Here is a 23,355-nt window from a genome sequence, read left to right on the forward strand (position 1 = left end):
CGGAGAGAGGCTGTCTGCTCTGGGCCGGGTCTCCCTCACCCATTTGTGCCCAGCTAGAGAAGGACGACTGGGAGATGGCCCTGAAGCCAGGTGGGAGAGGCGCTGTGGAGAGGTCTGCTCTGGTTACTCATTGCTCCCTTTGCTGCCTTCCTGCATGCAACAGATATTGATTGAGCACCTGCCCGAGGTGGAGAGTGTCCACAATGACCTGTCCCCATGGAGCTTGTATCCCAGGAGGAGACAGAAAAACTAAACAAGCAAATAAGAAATTTACATAAGTAGTGATGGGGGTGAGAAGGAAATGAGCGATGTGCTGGGGAGGAAATACTGAGCAGCCCAAGTCAGGGAAGACTTCTCTGCGGAGGTGACATTTGAGCTCAGGAGGAAAGATGAGAAGCTATGTGACACTTCTGAGCAACTGCATTCCAGCTGGAGACAAGAACACTTAAAAACACCAGGATGCAGGAAAGAGCTTGGCAAGATCAAAGGGCCGAGGGAAGCACAGTGTGTCCTGAGCCCTGAGGAGGGAGAGGTGTGGAGAGTGAATGTCCTCACAGGCCACACAGCAAGGAACTACTTTCTATTAAAAAGCAGGAAATCATGCAGGGACATCTGATTTATATTTCCAAAATATTATTCTGTCTGATGAATAAAAAATACATTAGAAGGAACTGGACTGCCCTGGCCAGTTTGTTCAGTGGTAGAGAGTTGGCCCAGGGTGTGGAAGTCCCAGGTCGGATTCCCCGGTCACAGCACACAGAAGAAGCGACCATCTGCTTCTCTACCCCTCTCCCTTTTCGATCTCTTTTTCTCTCCCTCTCTCTCTTTTCCTCTCACACAGCCTTGGCTCAATTGGTTCGAGCAAATTGACTCTGGGTGCTGGGGATGGCTTCACCTCAGGCACTAAAATAGCTTGGTTGCTGAGCAACGGAGCAGCTGACCCCCAATGGGCAAAGCATCGCCAGGTAGAGGACTTGCCTGGTGGATCCTGGTCGAGGCACATGCAGGAGTCTGTCTCTCTGCCTCCCTGCCTCTCACTTAATAAAAATAAATAAACAAATAAATAAAAAATTTAAAAAAAGGAACTGGATTGGAAATGATGAAACCATATGAAAATCTACTTCTAAAGACCTTTACCCAAAAATCTTTAAGAAAAAGAGAAATGAAGCTTCTGATGAGAATGTAATTTTATATCAATTGGTGTAACTGTTTTGAAGCATAAGTGATGAAATCTATTAAAAATTTTAAACTTGCAAAATTGTTCATCCTTGGTCCTCGACAAGTACCACCCTGGAAATGTATCCAAAGGCCCAAATATCTACTTATAAGAATATTCACTATGATCTTGCTTATGATAATATGTACATTTATCTTACTATAACACATATACCTTAATATAACATATATATTTTAATGTGATGTATATACATCTAAAAGTATTTTTTCACATGTACATACCATGTAGCCAAAGGAGCATGGATCAATGGGGTACACTCATTCCTCATTAAGCTTTGCTTATTGAAATGTTCTTTCTCTAAACCCAAATAAAGTCTCCATAAATTCCCTAGCCCTTTTGGCAACTAGTAGGTAATAAAGAATCTATTTTAATTCAATGGTCACATAACACGGAGTTTTATCCATTGGTGATTTATCCTGGGTCCCAGTTCAGGCGTGGGAGCATAGTGGGGGTTGGGGATAGATGTTCTGTGATTTTCTGCTCCGCCTCTTCTTCCAAGTGATAGCTACAGGATCTGGACCCTCCAGGACTAGAGGACAGGGGGATGAAGAGGCCAGAACACAGGAAAGTTTTGCTTGCTCCAAGTTTTGAACAGTGCTGGACGTCCTCTGGGCAGCAGGTATATAAATGTTAGCTCTTTCTCTTAAGGAACTGTCATGAGTTCACAGAGGTGCACCTGCTCAGAGCTCAACCTTCAATCCTTTTCTCTGTCTGGCTACTCTTTACCCCACTGAACTCCCTGGGATTCCAGGGTTATACTGGGTCCCCTTTCCCCTTCCAGGTGGTCCTCCTGGTTGTTGTAACCTAAGACAGCCCCTACCTGTTCCCTCTGAGAGGTCAACTGGCCAGAGGAAAAACTCACCCATTGTTGCCACCATCAACCAACATTCAACTCACTTTAGGGCAGCGGTTGCTCTCAGTGCTGCCACAAGTCAAAGCAACTGGTCGACCCAGGCCTCCACCTTTAGATGATTAAGGAGCAGGTCAGACACCAGCCCCTGTGTCCCCCACACTTGTGGAGACTTGTATTTCTGAGTGATCCTGTTAAGTATCACTCCCCTGCTGTAGGGTAAGAGGCAGCTCCCTGCTCCCTGCCTCGTGGGGAGAACAATTCTCTGCCAAAGAAACAATTCTTCTTTAATTTTTTTTCTTTCTTTTTTTTTTTAAGTGAGAGTAGGGGAGATAGAGAGACAGACTCATGCATGTGCCTGAACCAGGATCCACTCAGCATCCCCCGCGTCTGGGGCCAATGCTCTGCCCATCTGGGGCCATGCTTACAACAAAGCTATCTTTAGCACCTGAGGTGAGGCTCCATGGAGCCATCCTCAGCACCTGGGACCAATGTGCTTGAATCAATAGAGACATGGCTGTGGGAGAGGAAAGAAAGAGAGAGTGAGAGAGAAGGGGGAGGAGCGGAAAAGCATACGATCACCTCTCCTGTATGTTCTGACTGGAAATCAAACCCAAGACTTCCACATGCCTGGTCAACGCTCTGCTGCTGAGACAACCGGCAGGGCCTCTTCTTTAATTTCTTGAATCACAATCTCTTGTTTAAGCTGGAGTCACATGATTAACAAATACAGACAAAACAGTTTTGCTTGACTCCTTCTGCAATTTATGCACAGATGGTCCAGCACCTTGCTTTAGAGTGTTTTCTAAATGTTTTTCCCGCCCTGGGGTTTTGAGGCTTCTGCTGAAATTGAGTCAACAGGAAGAGTCACACTTACCATTCTGTCGCCAATCTACAGAAAAACCATTAAAACAGATGAAAAAGATGTCGCTTCTTATTTGCTCATTCAATAGATATTATTTGAACCTGGCTTGCTAGGCAGTGAGGAGTCAATGGAGCAAATAGCAAGAGACCAGACTCTGCCCTTGTGCCGTCCCTCCTGGAGGTGCAAGATGTTAATAAAATACTCGCAGAAGTGTAAAATTGTGCACAAAAGAAAGTTACAGGATGTTAGGACAAGGGGAGAGGACCTGATTCTTTTGGAAGGTTGGGGCACGTGAAGAGATTAGGGAGAAGGGGCCATTACGTTGGGGAGGGGGAAGGGAGAGGGACAATATGAATATCCCAGACAGGACAGGATATGTTTCATTTAGAACTGAATAAAGGGCAGGGTAACTGGAATTTAGTGACTAAGGAGAAGGCAGTGGGTGATGAGGCCAGAGAGAATAAAGCGGTTTCTCCTACATTGATGGGCATGTTATAAATGATCTTTGCAGTATGATCCAGTTTTCTTTAAATGAGGTTTTTATACAGACTTTTTAATAACCCAGGTTGACTATAGCTAAAGCTAAAATATTAGCAGAGGTTGTTAGCTGTTGGCAGGAGTACTGGAAATGTTCATTTTGTCCTGTGTGCTTTCTTTAAAAAAGTAAAATAAAATCCCAATGCAATTTTAAACAATAGAATGACTATTTCTTTTCTGCACGGGTGGAACTCGTGTCTTAAGTTTTATAACCAAAGACACAAAGGCAAACATAAACTTCTAGGGAACTTGACTGGAATACAGATTTTAAAGTCCTGTGCTCATTAGGCTCTCTCAAAAAATTGGAGTTTCTTTTCTGATGAGAAGAGCCTTCCTCTCCAGAGGTCAATGCAAACCAACCCAGAAAAATCTTGGCCGACACACAAGAAACAGACCAGAGAGAAGTAACTACATGACAAAGGTTTTTGGCATTGATGGACCCCTTTTTCAAAACAGGGCATGTAAGCACTGGTTGTTGCAACAAGATTAGAAGTCAATACTCCAGAGGATTCCTCGGGGCTGGTCCTCTGGTTTACTGAGTGGCTCTGGGCAAGCCATTCATTTCTCCTGCTTCATAACCTGATCTGGAAGACAGAGATAAAAGGGACCAGCCTTGTGGGTACAGTCTGTTGAAGTCTCTGGATAAAATGTGTGAAGAGGGCAAGTGTTATGTTCAAAGTGCTCTGTCAATGTTAATGAATCCTCACAGCACCCCCAAGCCCTGTAATATTATCCACATTGCACAGTGGAGGGACCTGGAGCAGAAACACTAAACGACTTGTCCAAAGACACGGAAGGAGCCTGCTTCAGAATGGGTATAGCAGTCAACAGCATTGACATGCAGGGAGGAAGCATTGTAATGCCACTCCACACACAATCAAGTTGCAACAAGGGTGTTTTTATGTTGAAAACATAGTTTCTGTGGGAAAGAATTATAAGGCAGGAAATAAACAGGCGTATTTATTTACCATACTATATGACAAACAGATCTATTTGCAATTTTAGGGGCACCTTTCTTAGACTGGTGGGTAACTATAATTAGCAGCACACATCACCTTTGCTTTAATCTCATTGGCCAGAACTTAGTCATCTGACCTTAGCTTCCCTCTAGGATTGCCTATTATATTAGTGAGCATCAGTTTTCAGCTGAGAACGGCATCAAGCTCAGCCACTAGAATCTCAGATCAAAGGCATTTATTGCTGTACTTTTTGAAATCAAAGGGGTCACTAATTTGAAGGGGCGCTACCATTTCACACACAAGTAAGGAAGAAACATTACCGTCACTTTTTAAGTCAATGACCAACTACAATCATTGAAATAGCTTTATTGAGGTATAACTGACATCCAACAAACTGCACATAACAACGTGTAAAATTGCCTAAGTTGTGACACACAGTTACACCTGTGAAATCATCACCATAATGAAGGTAATGAACATACCTGTCACCCCTCAAAGTGTTCTCATGCCCCTGCAACCTTATGCCACTGGGCTAGAGTGGTAACCATTTTGCAACATATCAATGTATCAAATCAACTCTTGTATACCTTAAACTTACACAATATTACGTGTCAATTGGTTCTCAATAAGTCTTGTGGTGGGGAGTTGTATTTTTTTCTACTTCCTCCCTGGCCTTTTTGCAGAGATCTGTACAGGCGGATACACAGAAATCTAATCCATTAAACTGCTGAATCATCTTCCGTCATATGTCAAAAACATTTCATTTCTCCTTTCTTCACTGATGGAAATTAAAGTTATTTCCATTTTATCTCATTATAAGCAACAGGCATTAAATCGTTATGCCTAAAATATTAAATAAGAGCATCGCTGTAGTAATATTTCTTAAAAAAGAATCTGAAATCACTGTCAGTCATTGACAATATCAGAATTCTTTAAAAATATAGGTGCTTGTGGGCTTTTTAAAATGAAATCAAATAACTCAAGAGAATTTCGAAGGAGCCAGTGCAATAAAAAAAAGTCTGTTTTGTCAAAACTCTGCCGGAAGAATAAAAAACTAAACCAATATATTTTAAACATTTCTTTGATTTCCCTAGTAAGCTTCAGAATTTGACTCTCATATCAGTCTATACAAATAACTGCAAACACAGAACTATGAATGATAGAAACAAGAACAGGTAGGACGTTGCATAAGTATTTTAGCTCAAAGAAAGATAACGACTTGGACAGGATCATGTTTCATTTGCACATAGAATAAAAGCCACGCCCTTTCTTCGGCCTCAAGGTCAGACATGACCGGGGAGCTTCATCCACCTCCCTGACGTCATCTATCCCTTGTCCCTACACCCCCCCCCTTCTTTCTGACCTTGAAATACACCACACTCACTCTCTGCTCTGCATTTTAGCATTTGCTCATTCCTCTCTTTTACACACACTTCCTTAAGATTTTCACATGACTGACTCCTTGTCATTTAGGTTTCAGTTTATGCCACCTCCTCCGAGAAGCCTTCCTTGACCTCTGAATCCAAAAGAGTATCTTCCTTCCAACCAAGTAACTTTCCCTCATAAACTGTTTTATCTTTTTCAAAACACTTAATCACAAATTGAAGTTATGTTGTTTAATAATGTGGTAATATGTTTCCTGTCTCTTTCCCACCCACCTTGAGACTTAGCTGCAGTAGGGATGCTTCTGACTTGTCCACCATGAGCCTCAGTGCCTGGCACAATGCTCAATATTGTCAAATGAATGAATAAGAATGAATGAATGAATGAAATTAAAGCAACACGGACAGAGCCTTGAGGTGATTATTTTATATTACACGTGTTCTGAGATGTTGAACAAAGAGTAGAAGCTGAAAAATAATGAATTTTCCTTTACAACATTAATAATTTTTGTTTTGAATTCTAATTCCCTGCATTAGTATAATACTCCTTATTAATGCGTTTGTGTGTGTAGCCATTGCCCATTCCTCACTTTTAATCTACAGGTATCACTATAAAATATGTTAACCTTCAATTAGTACATAATTAAATGCATGTTTTCACTGCATAGTTTAAGCTCTTTTAATTTTTAGCATTTATTGGTGTGTTTGGTGTTCCTCTTGCCCTCTTACTTTTTGTTTTTTTTTAATTTTATGCTCATTTTATTATTTATCTTCCCTCCTTTTTTCTGTACAAGCTATGTTTTCTTTTACATTTTTAAAAATTCTGGTGTGCAAAGAAACACAAAAAAAACATTGTTACCATCTAATCAGTACAATTTACTGCCTACATTAACATAATTCTATTATGCCTGGAAATTCTTGCCCAGAAAAACAAAGTTGCCAGTAACTTGAATGTTTGCGGCAGAAACTTGCTGAAAATCCATTTATCTGAACAAGGGACTATTCACCTTGTTCTCTTCAGAACAGGGAACAATAGTCCCTTCTTCCTATGAAACAGGAGATTGCTCAAGTGGATTCATCAAATTATTGTTTATTCTTGGCGGAGTCAACTTCAAAATCTTCACCTCTCCATATCCATCGAACGTAAACTTCCTTCCTTCCTTCCTTCCTTCCTTCCTTCCTTCCTTCCTTCCTTCCTTCCTTCCTTCCTTCCTTCCTTCTTTCCTTCCTTCCTTCCCTCCCTCCCTCTCTCCCTCCTTCCTTCCTTCCTTCCTTCCTTTTTTCTTCCTTCCTGCCTGCCTTCCTTCCTTCCTTCCCTCCCTCCCTCCCTCCTTCCTCCTTCCTTCCTTCCCTCCCTCCTTCTTTCCTCTTCTTTCTTCCCTCCCTCCCTCCTTCAATCCTTCCTTCCTTCCCTCCTTCCTTCCTCTTTTTTCTTCCTTCCTTCCTTCCCTCCTTCCCTCCCTTCCTCCCTCCTTCCTCTTTTTTCTTCCCTCCCTCCCTCCCTCCCCCTCCCTCCTTCCTTCCTTCCTTCCTTCCTTCCTTCCTTCCTTCTTCCTTCCTCCCTCCCTCCCTCCCTCCCTCCCTCCCTCCCTCCCTCCCTCCCTCCTTCCTTCCTTCCTTCCTTCCTTCCTTCCTTCCTTCCTTCCTTCCTTCCTTCCAGAGAGAAATAGGAACATTGAGCTGTTCTTGTATGAGCCCTGACCAGGAATTGAACCAGCAGCCTCTGCACTTCCAGGCGACTCTTCAACCAACTGAGCTATCTGGCCAGGGCAAACCTCAACTATTCTATCACAAACTTTGTCAAATCCCTGTGAGGTCCCTGCATTGATTTTCCACCCTAAATCAGGACACAGAAACCTCATAGCTAGCCCACTTTTGGATTTCGCCTTTAGAGAGGCCGCCCCAACACTCTGCTCTCCCTTCCAGCAGTACACAATAAACTTGGCTTTGATCTGCAGGTTATTTTAATGATCTCTTCGGGGAGCCAGCCAACAATACCATCCTATTTTTATTCCCCTGGCAGTTAACGTCATAATTTTATGAATACATTTAAATCTATTTTTCACATTTATGTCAAAAAAAATTTCAAGTCCAGCTATTTGTAGCATATAGAAAATTAAGCAATTTTTCTCTCCCCTAGACCCTACTCTCTTTCATAGCTCTTGCTGTTATGATGGTAGAGGGTTGTAATGATATAAGATAATGATGATTTTACATCACCCTTGCTCTTTCAATAATTATTTTTGACATCTGTATTAGGTATTGTAAGTATATAAATATCGATGATGGGACATTTAGCACTGCTTTACATGAGCTCCACCCTGCCTCTTCTAGTACCTGTTATATAATACCTATTAATCTGAGGTTTTTAATCTATATGCTTATTATTTATAGTTTTCCATGCCTTCTCATTCAAGAATGATTTTTTGAAATCTGTGTTTACTATTGCTCTCACATTTAACAGAAACCCTACTATTAAATCGCATTCCTCCTGATCACTGCCGGTCTCTTCCACTGTCATTTTCCTTCTCTGAAATTCTTTGATATGTTTTTATGAATAGCATTCATAAAATGCCTTTGATTTTATTTTTAGGAAGAGTACTTAACTTTTCCTTGCAGTAGAACGACTGAATTTAAATGCAAATCAGAGGAAGTCTACAAAATTCAGCTGAATATCATTATAAACCTCTCTACCAGTTGTATAAATTTGAAAAATATTTTTAAAGAGTAGGTCATCAAACTGGCAAGTCTTTGTCCTTAGAAATTATATTTCTATGTCTTTATAATTCCATCAAATTTGTTAGTCTGATTTGGCAAGGATCAAGGTAATGTGCTTTAAGATGGAGGGGAAGTGAAAGCAACATTTAAACAAGTACATAATCAACCTGGGTGAGAGTTACAGAATCTGGATTAGTAAATGTACGTAACTTGAATTTGGGGATACAGACTTATTGACTCTATCTTTGAGTTATGGAGACATTAAAAGGAAACTGAAATAGACCTCAGTATGGCCCAGCAGAGTGGTCCCTAAAAATATTGTGGATGAAACCTGTGGCCATGAATAAATCCATTTAATTGGAATGATAACTATATTCCTTAAATGTCAATCCATTTCTTAAACTTTAAAATGAAGTATAAAAATTTTGAGAGTAACAAAACCACAGTATTAATATTTTTCTGTCAACAATGAATTGTACACACTTCACCTTTATGCATTTGAAACATTTTAAAAGAATGAAGACTTCAAATTTTTATGTTTATGTGCCCTGGCCAGTTGGCTCAGTGGTAGAGCATCAGCCTAGCGTGCAGGAGTCCCGGGTTCGATTCCCGGCCAGGGCACACAGGAGAAGCACCCATCTGCTTCTCCACCCCTCCCCCTCTCCTTCCTCTCTGTCTCTCTCTTGCCCTCCTGCAGCCAAGCCTCCATTGGAGCAAAGTTGGCCCGGCGCTAAGGATGGCTCTGTGGCCTCTGCCTCAGGCACTAGAACGGCTCTGGTTGCAACAGAGCGATGCCCCAGATGAGCAGAGCATCGCCCCCTGGTGGGCGTGCTGGGTGGATCCCGGTCGGGCGCATGCGGGAGTCTGTCTGACTGCCTCCCCATTTCCAACTTCAGAAAAATTAAAAATTAAAAAAAAAATTTTAAGTTTAAACATTAGTAAATGAAACAGGTTTGATAAATACTAGGGAAAGTTGTGTCTATTAATTGAGTCTCTTAAATAAATATATTACATAAAGTAGATACATTAAATTTATAAAGGGTATTTAAAATTTGAAGTGTTTAAGATTTTAAAGGAAGCTTTTTTTGTCAAAGGTGCCTTAAAAGTGATTGCTAATATCTACTGCATTAAAAAGTAGAATAATAGATTTTTGAGCTATACTTAAAGCCTCAGAAAAAGTTAGTATTTTTATAACTATAAATTTAATAACTTGAAATACTAATTTTTGGAAAACCTTCTGAATAGTATTCTTTCTTCATACAACCATTCCATGAGGGCACATTAAAAAAAAAAAACTGGGGCCCTGGCCAGTTGGCTCAGTGGTAGTGCATTGGCCTGGCGTGCAGGAGTCCTGGGTTTGATTCCCAGCCAGGGCACACAGGAGAAGCGCCCATCTGCTTCTCCACCCTGCAACCTCTCCTTCCTCTCTGTCTTTCTCTTCCCCTCCTGCAGCCAGGGCTCCATTGGAGCAAAGTTGGCCCGGGCTCTGGGGATGGCTCTATGGCCTCTGCCTCAGGCGCTAGAATGGCTCTGGTAGCAACAGAGCAACGCCCCGGATGGGCAGAGCATCGCCCCCTGGTGGGCATGCCAGGTGTATCCCGGTCGGGCGCATGGGGGAGTCTGTCTGACTGCCTCTCCGCTTCCAACTTTAGAAAAATACAAAAAAAAAACCCCCAAAACCACATAAATATATTCTTTCTTTCATGTTGTCTCATCAAGCATTTATTTAATCCTTAAACAGAGATGTATTAAGTGTCTGTTATAATCCACATGATATAGAAGACACTGGGGCCATATTGAGAAATGGAGGAGGATTACTAACAATATGTTTATACAGACACATATTTTTTATATTTTTGTAAATTTTGTAAGAGTGAGATGTTCAAGCACAATTGAGCTAAAATGCTGCCTCATTCCCGACTAACTTCCCCGTTGCTATATTTCCCTTGTATCAAAGGGTATGAACGTGGTTGTGGTCATTTCTTGAATCTGTCTGAGAGAAAAATAAATTTGGGGTACACTGATTCTGGTTTCAGTGGGATGTATTTATGTGATTCATAGTCTCTGATGTGTTTTCAGTTAAGTTTTTGCTAACCATTTTGTTGCAGGAATTGCTTCCTGAGAGACTCTCAGTGCCTATAGGGTTGACTTTCCTCGTGTGTCATGACACCAGATGCAGGGACAGAAGTGGTCTCCCAGTAGAGCTACACTCCGGACCTCACAAGTATGTGACCCAGGGAGGGGAAACAATGTTTGAAATGTGCAGAGTCAGATGACAGTCTATGGAAAATCCAACACCAAAGATCTTAATCATTGAGAATCTATTTGATAATATAGCATAAGTAACAATAAATGTGCCATACATTTTTGTTTCTCTTTTGATGAGAATTAAGAAAAACAGAATTTCAGAAATCTTGACCTCATAGTGTCCAAGACATAAAAATTTAATAGTAGCAGCACTATTAAATCACATCTCACCTCACCTGACACATGCTGTCCTGATGAAATCATGTGGACCCAGACCAAACAACATGCAAAACTGCTCTGAAGACAGACATCATCAATCACAGTAGAAGATTGAATTATTTTTTAATTCTCCCTCTGGAAAATAATATTGTGAAATCATTGTCACATGAAAGAATGATCAAAATCTGTGTCCACAAAATAACGTAGGAAAAACGGTACTATAGAGATGTGAAAAGCTGTGGTACATTTACAGAGTGGAATACTACTCAGCCATGAAAAAGGAACTCTTTCCTTTTGCAACAGCATGGATGGCCCTAGAGATTATTATATGAAGTGAAATAAGCCAGAGAAAGACAAATACCATATGATTTTACTTATATGTGGAATCTAATGAACAAAATAAACTAACAAAATAAAGAGTCATAGATATGAAGAACAGACTGACAGCTGTCAGAGGGAATGTGGTTGGGGGCCTGGGTGAAAAAGATAAAGATATTAAGAAAAGAAAAAGACATTTATAGACACAGACAGCAGTATAAGGATTGCAGGAGGGAAAGGGGGAGGCGGGTAGAGGGGGTGATGGAGGGAATCTTGCCTTGGGGTGGTGAACACACAATGCAATATACAGATGATGTATTGTAGAATTGTGCACCTGAAACCTGTATACTTTTATTAACCAATGTTACCCAAATAAATTCAATAAAAATTTAAAAAAATAAATACTGTACTAGTTTTCTGGTTTTGATGACATATGCAGTTTTTATTAGTTTTAAAATCATTTGTGATTTTAAAAAATCATTTACTGTTTATTCATGATTTATTTTCTCATTCCAAGTAAATATTTGCTCTATACGTAATTCTGTCGTTGCAGTTTTACATACATTTTCTTTTTTAAAGAGGGTTCTAATAATTATGTAAAAAGAGAAGAAATCTCATAACCCAGGATGTATCATTAGTAGTGGATCAAACAGCTGAAGTTCCTTAGTTAATGGAATGTGTGGGTTACAGTAGGAAAGTGTCTGTCAGTTGCCCCTGAATAATAATAGTGATTGTTCGGGCCTAAATTCTTGCCTTTTTAAATCAGTTTCTTTCCTCCTAAAATCACAGACATCAGTTTACTTAATTCTGAGTTTTAGAGTTGTAGAAGAATGGCACAGTGGGAAAGAGAAGACAACGGAGCAAAGAGAGGCGAAGTGCCACCCTGGCACAGACGCGTGTCCAGCGGAGGACTGACTCCACGCGGCTGCGGAGGACTGACTCCACGCGGCTCCGCAGGACTGACTCCACGCGGCTGCGGAGGACTGATTCCACACGGCTGCGGAGGACTGACTCCACACGGCCACTGCACCCCCCTGCGCCGTCGCAGCCTCGCCCTGTGCTTTGGCTTGGAGCTCTATTGCAACTCTGAATCACAGATAACTGATGGACACGCAAAGTCAGTCTTAGCTGGTAGAGGTTCAAACTGTGGTCACTCCTATCCTACAGGGGTAAAAAAAATAAGCAGTTTTTGTCTTTGCTTGCCAATTCATCTCAACATTTCATAATTCCCAATGCACTTGTGCTGCTTTGCCTTTTCCTTTGGACCAGTTCCAACATCAGCCCGGACCTCTCCTAAGAGAAAATAAAGTCATCATGTTAACTCTGATATCTGTATGTAAGTCATGATTTTCCCTCTTCCTGGAAATGATCTTTCCCTAATGGTCAGGGCTGTCCAAACTCCTCTCTCCCAGAAGGGGAGGATGGAGCTAGCATGACTTTTGTTTCCTTAGAACTATTCCTTTCATTAGAGGTACTTTGATTTTTTTCCCTCTATGTGCTTAATCTATTTTTCTGTATCCCTGAAGATATAAAAAATCATCATAGATGAATGGTGAATTAAAAAATATAATTGACAACCTCTACTTTAAAACAAGGCAAAAAAAATCATTGTGTTTATCTTAACTGCTTGTGAACTCTGGTTGAGTGGAATTTGTGGATGTTATTAAATATTGTTGAAATTGTAAAAAACTACTGGTTTTTCACACTGAAACATTAAATCATCTTAGACATAGACAAAGCCTGGGAGACACTGTACAAGGCTGCATTCCTGTCGGTTAGTTGATTTCATGCCAGTTGGACCTATTTTGATCCATTCTAATGATATTATTATTATCTTAAATTTCAAGGACAAATTTTAAAAATTCTGACGTGCACTATGGTGTTATTTTGATCGAAGATTTGTTCTCCAGACAGATTATATAAGATGGCTGTAGTACTGACAACCACCTTTATGTGTCTTATAATGATGCAGTTTATGGAAATCTTAGGATTAAAGTATCACATATGCAGCATGCTCAGACTGTAAGTTTAAATATAGAGAAATGCCTATTTTTAGAAAATAAACGCACTGCTTAAAACCTGCCATTTTCCCTCATCAACACTTTTTTCATTTATCACATATAAGTCCACTTCAAAAAAAAAAAGCCATTTATTTTATTTCTGTGAATCACATGATGAGTTGAAATGCATCAAGACTGAATGAATTCTACAGCTAGGAATGATAGGAATTCAAGTTTTGGGCAGAAGCTACTTTGATATTATCCTAGCCTGTAGAACCTCTCCTTGCTACTAGAGGTAAAGGCCTTTTAAAAATATTGACATATCACAACACCAGCTAGAAAAAAATCCCTTCAGGACAAAGTTCACAGGATAATGTTAAGTGGGAAAATAGAGAGAGAGACAAAATTATACATATCAACATTGTAATAAACTAAAATTAAATAAATACACGATATTGAATTTATTTAATTCTAAAAAAGATGGTAGGGGATACATAAAACCCAAAAGGCTATCTCTAGATGTTGAGATTAAAGGTGATTTTAATTTTCATGTTTACACTTTCTTATACTTTTAAGTTTTCTATAAAAAGTTGAGGTTAATTAAAAAAAAATAGTTATAAGGAAATGGAAAAAAAAACCCCAATGATTACTCTAGGATGATAGAGTTTAAAGACATATAAAGAAAGTATTCATGACATGCTTCCAGCCTATCTCTCAGTATCCTACTTCCCACACACCCTCCAGTCTGCACTGCAGGCTCACAGAGAAAGCAATAAGGAATCTATCTACCTGTGTTCCATCACATCCACTGCCTTTGTTGTTTCTACCTCAAGGAAACTTTCCTGATTCCTTTCAATGCCGTCAGTTTTATCCACAGCATTTTGCAAATACCCCTGCAGCGGAACTTAACATACTGTGGTTATTTCTTCACATGTTTTCTCCACTCACCTGTGGGTTCTCTGAGGGGAGGGAATCACACCTTATATATCTTTGCAGCTCTGGCATCTCTGCCTACTGGGCTCTGCATTTATTGAATAAATGAGCGAATGAGCAACAAAACCCAGAACAAGGTTATGGGATCGTGTGTGTTTCCATTTCATGCAAACTTAACTTCCGGAGAGACCTGGGAGTACTTCCCGCATCCTCTCCAACATGACTCTCTGAATTGACCTTCTTTTCTACAAGTTCCGTGAAAAAGCCAAATGCGGACGGTCTGTGCTGATGAAAACTTCCTTTTCTTCCAGAACAAATGGAAGAAACACTCCTTTGCATCTCTAGGGAGAAACTGGGTTTCTCTTAAGAAATGTCCAGTCTCTATATAAAGGAAACAATTTCTGAAGCTCACGGCAGAATCACATCTAGGGCAGAAATTATCATCCTTTTGTGTACATCCCACTTATTTTGAAGTTATTTATTATTTTGGCCAAAAAAAAAAAAATACTCCATGGGGAGCTTGGCTCCAGTAAAAAGGAAGTTGACTGAGTCTACAATAAAAGAATTCTCATCGTTATAAAGGCTGCCCATGAATATGTCCTCATCTTTTGGGTTAGTCTGGTAGTGATATGTTTCATAATTACAGAGTACTTTTCCCTCAAAGGCCCTGAATCTCATTATCTTCCCTCAGCATCCCTAGGAGGAAGTCAATCTTATCACCATAAAACAAAGGAGAACATGAATTCCTGGTGTTAGAGTTGAATTGTGCCTCCCCCAAAAAAATACATGTTGAAGTCCTAACCCCTGCCACCTCAGAATGTGAACTTATTTGGAAAGGTCATTGTAGATGCAATTAGTGAGATGAGTCAAAGTAAGAAGAGTGAGCTCTTAATCCAATCTGACTGGTAGATTTATAAGGAGAGAAGACGCTTGGAAAAAGAGAAATACAGGGGGTAAAGCTATGTGATGAGAGAGGCAGAGATTGGAGTGAAACAATGCTAAAGACCATGCTGGCAAACACCAGAAGTGGAAGAGGCATGGAGGTGTTCTCCCCTATAGTCTTCCAACACCTTGATTTCAGACTTCTGGTCTCCATAACTATGAAACAAACATTTCTGTTGCTTTAAGACACCCAGTTTGTGGTACTTTTTTATAGCAGCCGAAGGATACTAATACATATGAATAGATTCAACCCATTTCTCAAGATTTTGCTTCTAAGTTACAGAAAGAAAATAGGACTAAGTCCTTGTCCTCTGTCCTCTGAGTTAGTCTGTGGTCAAGTTGGAGACAATTATAACTCTTTCGTTATAATTCTCCTAGTTCTGTAAATGTTGGCCATGATTGTTGAGTCCTGTAAGTTGTATAAGGTGGAACATGAATTTGCAGAGAAATAAACTTGTCTTTCCTTTAATTTTCCAGTTAACCTTTTGCAAGTTTGGTCTAAGAGTCAAGTACAAACCCAGTAGGGTTAGAGTAGGCTATAATTTTGCATTATCTTTCATGTGGTCATTTATCTGTCCTGATGTACTGTGAAGTCAAGATTTCTGCTTGTTAACCTTTCAGCAAAAGCAAGCCTGACTTTTTGGTGAGAAGCTAACTATTAAGAACAATTACCTTAAATGACACTGCATTTCACTTCAAGGAATTTGGCCTTGGGGATGTCCTTTTTAAAAGTGGCCATTTGTTACCTAAAAGAGGGAACAGGAATGAGAACAACTGATGAGTTAAAATAAGTAAAATGTATAGATTCAAACAAGGAATTGATTTGAATGCCTGTAAGTGATCAACTTGTGGTTCTCACTGAAAGCAAACTCATGATATGAGAGTCAGAGAAGGTAATTTTTATTTTTAGTTTTATTTTTTAAAGACTATTTATTCATTTGAGGGAGAGAGAGAGAGAAGGGGGGAGGAGCAAGAAGCATCAACTCCCATATGTGCCTTGACCAGGGAAGCCCAAGGTTTCGAATCAGCAACCTTAGGGTTCTAGGTCAACGCTTTGTCCACTGCGCCACCACAGACCAGGCATGAGAGGGTCATTGTTAAGAGCACAGAGCATGCCTCCCACTTTTGGTCTCAATTCTTGCTCTACCATTTACCGGCCTTAAGATCCAGGGCCAGTCACTTAACCTTTATGTGCTTCTGTTTCCTTAAACATCAGGTGGGAGTAATAAGAGTTTTTCCCTTATAGGTGTGTGGTAAGCATGAAAAATTCTTAATATATAAATTCAAGAGAGAAAAATACTGATGGCACTTTGACCCTATTCCATGCCCAGGATAAATAATCATCAGAATTGGTTTAAATCCATCCCAACCTACACATGACAACTCACCAAGCACCACACTTCAAACAAGTTATCCACAGAAGCCTCAGGCAGCTAACCAGAGCCCCAAACTAAAGACAAGTCCTCCTCCAACTCCCAGCTTCTGGAAGGCCACCAACCCTTGAACTTCACACTTCTCCAAATGGTGAAAAGGTCAGCTCTCTCTCTCTCTCTGCTTGTTCATAGGGAGGCTTACCCAAAAACAGTTCAACCTTCTTAGTAAATGCAAAATTTAGCTTTTATTTCAGATATTGAGTGGTGGCTTCTTCCTTCAACACTGTGAGGATTAAACCATTGAATACGTGTATACATAGATCCTTTACACATTGCCTGGTGTGTAGTAAGCAGTCAATAAATGTTCATTATAGTTATTAAAAGCTGTGGTGGCCCCAACCTATTAGATGGGTCAGCGGGAAGGCAAGGCAGTACAAAAAGGAAGCATTAAAATCTAGCATTCAGGAATCACTACAACCTGAGTTCAAACCCTAGCTGCCACTTTACAGCTATTTAAATGCAGGCAAATTACCTACCCTCTATTAGAGAGGCTGGCAAACTATAGCCAGCCTGCTGCTTGTGTTGGTAAACAAAATTTGATTGGAACATAGCCACACCCACTTGCTTGCATCATGGCTATGGCTGCTTTTGATAGACGAGGTCAGCTGAGTACTGTAGTTGCAACAGAGAGCATATAGCCAACCACGTCTCCAATATTTACCATCTGGCCCTTTACAGAGAAAAGTTTACTCTGCTCTATGAACTCCAAGGACCACATATATAAATGATGTCAATAATAGTAACTCCTTCACAGGGCTCCTGTGAATGTTAAACGAAAATGCATAGGAAAGTATTTAGCAGAGTAAAGATTAAAAAACCAGCCAATGAATCAGGGGCAAAGGCTACTATCTTTGTTTTTATTTTTTAAATTGAATTTGCATTCTTTTAGGCAGGCATGACTCTCCAGCTGCGCCACAGACCTAGCCCTTTGTCCTTCCTTTAAAACTAGATTGACTCTGTCCCTTCCCTGTTAATATTGCTGTGAATTTTAAACTATTCCAAAAAATAATAATAAAGTCTTAATATTTTTTTCAAAGGAAAAAAAATTTAAATTAACTTCAAACACTATTTCCCTGCCATTTAAATTGGAATGCACCATTCTATATATGAAGCGTGACCATCACTGCCTTTCTTCTAAGAGATCACTAAAATCTTATGAGTTCTCCCTGGGTTTAATTACACACCTAACTATTTTCTTTCAAAGAGAATGGTGTGCACATAGTAGATGCAGTATTCATGTCATTTAATCAATTACTAGCACCTATGACGTGTGGGGCACTGTTCGGGCACTGGGGACGCAGGAACGGCTTTCAGAGGGGTCGATAAGAAAAGGCTCTACGGGCTGGTAGAGCCCGTCACAACAGGTGGAGAAAGGCGCGCTGGGCAGAGTGAAGCTAGAGTGAGACGGGCTTGCTCAGTGATAGGCAGTAAGACGAGCGTGGCTGAAGCAGACAGATCCAGAGCGTGATGCCAAATGAAGCCAGAGCCAGGTGAGGTGGGCATCGTGCCAGGGCTCCTGGGCTCAGGGGAACGAGCTTTTTCTTCGGAAGGCATGAGAAACTTCAGAAGATTGCAAACATTTAAGGCTGTCTGTGATCTGGTTCCCTGCCTTCAGAGATCTCCGGGAGTGCTCTTGGAGATGGACGACTGAATGAATGAGTGACTGGTGGAAGGCGGTTTTCTATGTTGGTCGTTATTAAGACGTCCGCAGGGGAGGGCATAACAACGCTGCTGAAACCAGGAGGCACAGAAAGCCCATTGGAACCTTTCATGTGGCGAGTGCTGGGTGTTCCTGGCTGCTGCTTCGTGGTGCTGGGGGCCAGGCCCGGAAGAGGAACAATGCCAACTAAGTGATGAGTAATCTGAAGTTGCAGCAGGTGGAAGAACTGTTCGCTGCAAATGTTCTGGAAGAAGCCTGTTGTGCAAATATTAAACTTTTGTGGTTCTAGCTAGAAAATACCCAGATCTACATGCAAACATGTGGAAATCTTTCAGGCTTTAGTTTAAAAGGCAAAGGAACCACTGTTGTTGTGTTTTGTGAATTCTGGAAGGGCAGGATATACTTTGAAAGTCCTTGCCCAGAATATGTTGGCAATGCCTCTGAAATTCAGTAACTAATACAGCCTGGGGCTCCTTGGCGGAATCTAGACACATAGCTGGTCTGTTCCATTGTGACTCACTTTCCCAATTCATTCATTCATCCATCCAATTAATATTATCTTGGCCACTACATGCTTTAAAATATTTACAACATATGAAATACCATGTTAGAAATGTAATGCTGCATCTTACCCTCACAAACCCCTGTAGTTATCAATATAATAGTAAATGAGTGAACCCTGAAAGGTGCTTGGAACAGTGCTTCTCACTTAACAACTATTAGCTGTAGTCTCATCACCATCATTGTCATTATCATTGCTATTAATATTACTCTGTATTTGTCATTAACTCATTCAATAAATGAAGAAGCTGAGGCTCAGAGAACAAAGGTCTGATGACATAGTAAAAATCAGAACCCCGAAGTCTGACTGTAGAGCCATACTTTGAACCACCAGAATCTACCAGATCTACCATGATAAGCGTCTGGTTGAAACTATATTATTATTTGGGTCAATATTTGAATCAGCTGCCTTCAGGATCCACCCCTGATGGGCCTTTAAGGTTTCCTGTATACAAATACACATGGCCGTCCACATAAAAACATAGTCACAGTTCCAGGTACACCTAGGACCACTAATAAATTACAATCTTCGCATCTGTGTGTGATAAATACTGTTTGTCAACCAAAATAAATAAATAAATATAAAGTTTCTTCAAACCTTTAAAAATATATTACAGACCTAATATGATAAAATATTCCTCAGTGGAAAATATTCTATGACTATGACTCTTACCCATAACAATAAATGTCCTCAGATTGCCATCGTCACTCCAAGCGGTGCAGTACTTTATGTGCAAAAGCCGGGAGACATCTCCAAAGATATTTTCTGATTAATGCACAACAGTGAAGATATTTTTTTAAAAATCTGGTTTTTTTGCTTACCTTGGGTGTTTCTTGAACAAGGTCTGAGGGAAAGAAAAAAAGATTATTTCCACGGGGACATATGCAGAACTTAAAAACCTGCGAATTACTGTCAGCGCGGCGAATATTATTGAAAGGAGGAGAAGAACGCTGTCTAAACCTGCGTGCAAGCAGGCTGCGCTGGATGCCGGGCCGTGTTACCCACTGCGAAGCGGAGCATTCAGTTTGCTTGTTGGGCATTTTTGTGACAGGTTCCAGGCAGAAGAACAGCTTCTCTCCACTCCCTCCGGCTCCGGGCCGGTTGACAGCATATGCCAAGAAGACCTTCTCCTCTCTCTATTATTCCGTGACTCGTGACTCGGGAACACGCAGGGCTCGGGTCAGATTATAAAATAATTCCCATTTGCCCTCTTTGGTGCTCTTTATTTAAAGTTCACTGAAGTGGAGTTCTTTGCCAAATTAATTGGCAGGCTCTGCATCAGTCGTCAAACCAGGCCCTTTGTTGCCCCTGAGAAAGCCTTGACCAAGCCACTACTTGCTTCATGGCTAGGGGATTCCAGCCCGTCCTTCTTGTCCAGCGCCCTTGGCAGAGTGCCAGAAGTAGCTGGGGGGGAAGTGTGCCAAAGGCCAACAGCTCCTGTGTCGCCCAGTTACAGAACCTCGATTTCATTTCAATATCTGGCAGAGGCCTTCCAGGAAAGAGAGGAGCAGATGCCAATCTAGGAGCAGTCATGTGACACAGCGTTGGCCAATAAGATATAAATGAAAATATCCCCTGGACGCCCCTGAGAAAGTGAGTCCCACCCCCTCAAAAAAAAAGGATTGGAGAAGAAATGACCTGCACCATCCATCCCCCCCTTGTTTTGGAAATTGGGTGGCGAGAGCATCCCCCTAAGGAGAGTCAGGCCGCTCTGGGACTGAGTGGGGAGTTTAGAGAAACGCAGGAATATCCACCTGGAGCCCTGATAATGCTGAGCCACGAGCCATTATGAGCAAATTACCTTCTACAAGAGCTCTGATGTGAGAATAAAACTCTCCTTTAAGAGCCTGAAAAATGGAGATTCCCTTACTTGCAGCCAAATGTATTCAAAACTCTCACGCCAGTACACTGGTTTCTAACCCAGCTCTTTTTTTTTTGGGGGGGGGGGGGGAGATCTGGGACAGATTCCTTTATCGATCCTGAGCAAGTGGCTCTTCCAGCGATGGCTCTGTTTCCAGCGGGGTACGCTGGAGGCCATGTGTGTTGGGGGTGGTGATGGGCAGTGATCATGGGCCCTGAGCAGTCCTGCATATTTTTGCTGGGTGTGCCAAGAATGCAATGCCCTGACTGCTCTTCACTGAGGTCACTTCTCAGGACTCTGTTTACAACCAGCTACTTGGAAGGATGAAGTAATATCACCCCCAGAGAAGAAGCAGGCTTGCCTACAGCTCCCGGGAACGGTGGGTGATTCCCAGACTGAACCCTCACCACGATGTGTCACGGCCGCTGGCTTTATATCTGTCTTGCTGTGCCCTCGCCTAAGTAAAGACCTGTCCCTACACCTTTGTGTGTCTCTCATTCTGAAACAATGGGCAGCCTGTAGACGAGCCCGATCCAGGAGGAACCTTCATTAGTGTCTGTCATCAACACCTACACACATCATGAAAGACAGAATGCTCGGAGAACTTTCTTCTGGATTGAAGTTGGTGAATAGTAGAACTCTCTTTTATTGTTTACAATAATAAATAGATTGGGCCCCTCTTCTGATTATTTTTAGACATTTATAACCTCCCCAAATCCATTTTCTATCAACTAGGACACTACTGAAATGGATATTGGTGTTGAACAGGGAGGGGTCTTTAAGCAAGTACTACCTTCTATTCATTTAAAGTAGTCTATAAATCAATACTTCTATATTATAATAATTTTCACTTTCTCCTGAACCACAGGGTGCAGATAAGGAAATCTCCCATAAGGAAGACCCTCATACATAAATGGGCTAATATATAGCTACTGTTTTTAACTTGTTTTTTTCACTTAATGTATCAGGAATACTTTGCATATTATTAACTATTCTTGGGCAGCGTCCTTGTAAATGCATATAGAATATCCTATTGTGAGGATACACGACATCTGCCAGTATATACTACTGGACACTTTGACCCTAAAAATTAAATTATTATTCATGCTGCATTTTATGCTTGCACATAAATATTTGCACATGTCCTTACCTATTTGAGATAATAAATTACAAGAAGGGGGATTGTCACACTGAAGAATTTATAGACAGTAGAAAAAATGTTAAATGAGTTGTTTATAACTAGCATTTGCCAAGAGGTTGCCTTTGCCAGATCGCTTCCTCCGCGTAGTCTGAAAATGTGATGCGGCCTCACCGGAACTTGACTCCCACTTTCTATCCATTCACTGTTCCTTCCCAACTAGGCATTGTCAGTATTGAAAAACGGAAGCCCCTTTGGGCAGTTCTCCTCCTGAAAATGCCTTTCCACTGCATACTGTCCTTTTTCTCCACCTTCTGCTTCCAAAACCTTGTGTTCCTGGGGAAACCAGTCCATGGCTGTTGGACTCCCCTCAGCACTGTGCTCTCAATCCCTTGTTATCCACTGAGGCTTACTCTCCTCTGAGACATTGCTTTTCTGCACATCACTAAAGGGAGTCACCCTTCCTTCTGTTCTCCAGTTTCCATTGGGCAAGGGGTGGCTCAGTGTTCTCTTAGCTCCTTACTGCCTCACCTTAACCACTGAGTTACAGCCTGGTGCAAAAAATCCCCTCTCCTCTGGGCACTGTGGGATCTTGCTGTCTGTCCAACTTTCTCACCTTCTTTCTCTGCTGAGACCTCCGCCTCGTGTAGCAGCCAGAGTGATCTTTTTAAAATATTGCACATAAGCCAGCATACTTCATTCTTTGCCTGAAGTCGCCTCGTTGTCCCCCTACATACAGAGGAAAATCTGAAATCCTTACCGTGACCTCTAAGGCCCTAAAATATTTGTGCTCCATTCTCATTTCTAGCTAGTCTCCAAGTACAGGGCTTGTAGGTCACCTTTCCACCTGCCTGCAGGTCTTGGCTTAAGCATCGTCTTATTACAGGAGCTTTATCCAACCAGCACGCCTACCACAGTCATGGGTCTCCACTTCGTTCCTCCTCATGGCCCTCATACTACTTGTGGCAGGCATGAAATGGCACGCGTCCATGAAAATAGGGACATTTTTTATTTTGTGTAATGGTGAAGATCCATTGTCTTTAGTCTTTGGCACAAAAGAAGTACTGAGTCAATATATGTTGAATGAGTGAAAAAACGAAGGAATGATTATCCTTTGGTCACCTGCCCATACTTATTTTGATTCTCTCTCGGTATATTACAACATGATTATCTCTATAGGGCTTACCCTGCAGAATAGAGTAAAAACTCCCTACAGGTAGGGCTCATCCCATTTTTCTCGTCTCACATACACCTAGGAAGGAACTGACATGTGATAGAGACCCCTCAAAAAATATTTGTTGAATTGAATGCTCCTCTCTTGCAGTCCTCTCTCCTGCTTTCCCTATTATCTCATTTTTTCAGACAAGAAACAGAGGCCCAGAGGAGTTCAGAGAATTCCCCAAGCTAGAGAATGGCTGAGCCATGAATTTAACCCACATATTTTTTTTTAATCACAAGCCATCTTCTCTTTTTTTTTCTTCTTTCAATCTTGTT

Source organism: Saccopteryx leptura, chromosome 5 (genome assembly GCF_036850995.1).
Source record: "Saccopteryx leptura isolate mSacLep1 chromosome 5, mSacLep1_pri_phased_curated, whole genome shotgun sequence".
In the NCBI taxonomy this organism is placed as follows: domain Eukaryota; kingdom Metazoa; phylum Chordata; class Mammalia; order Chiroptera; family Emballonuridae; genus Saccopteryx; species Saccopteryx leptura.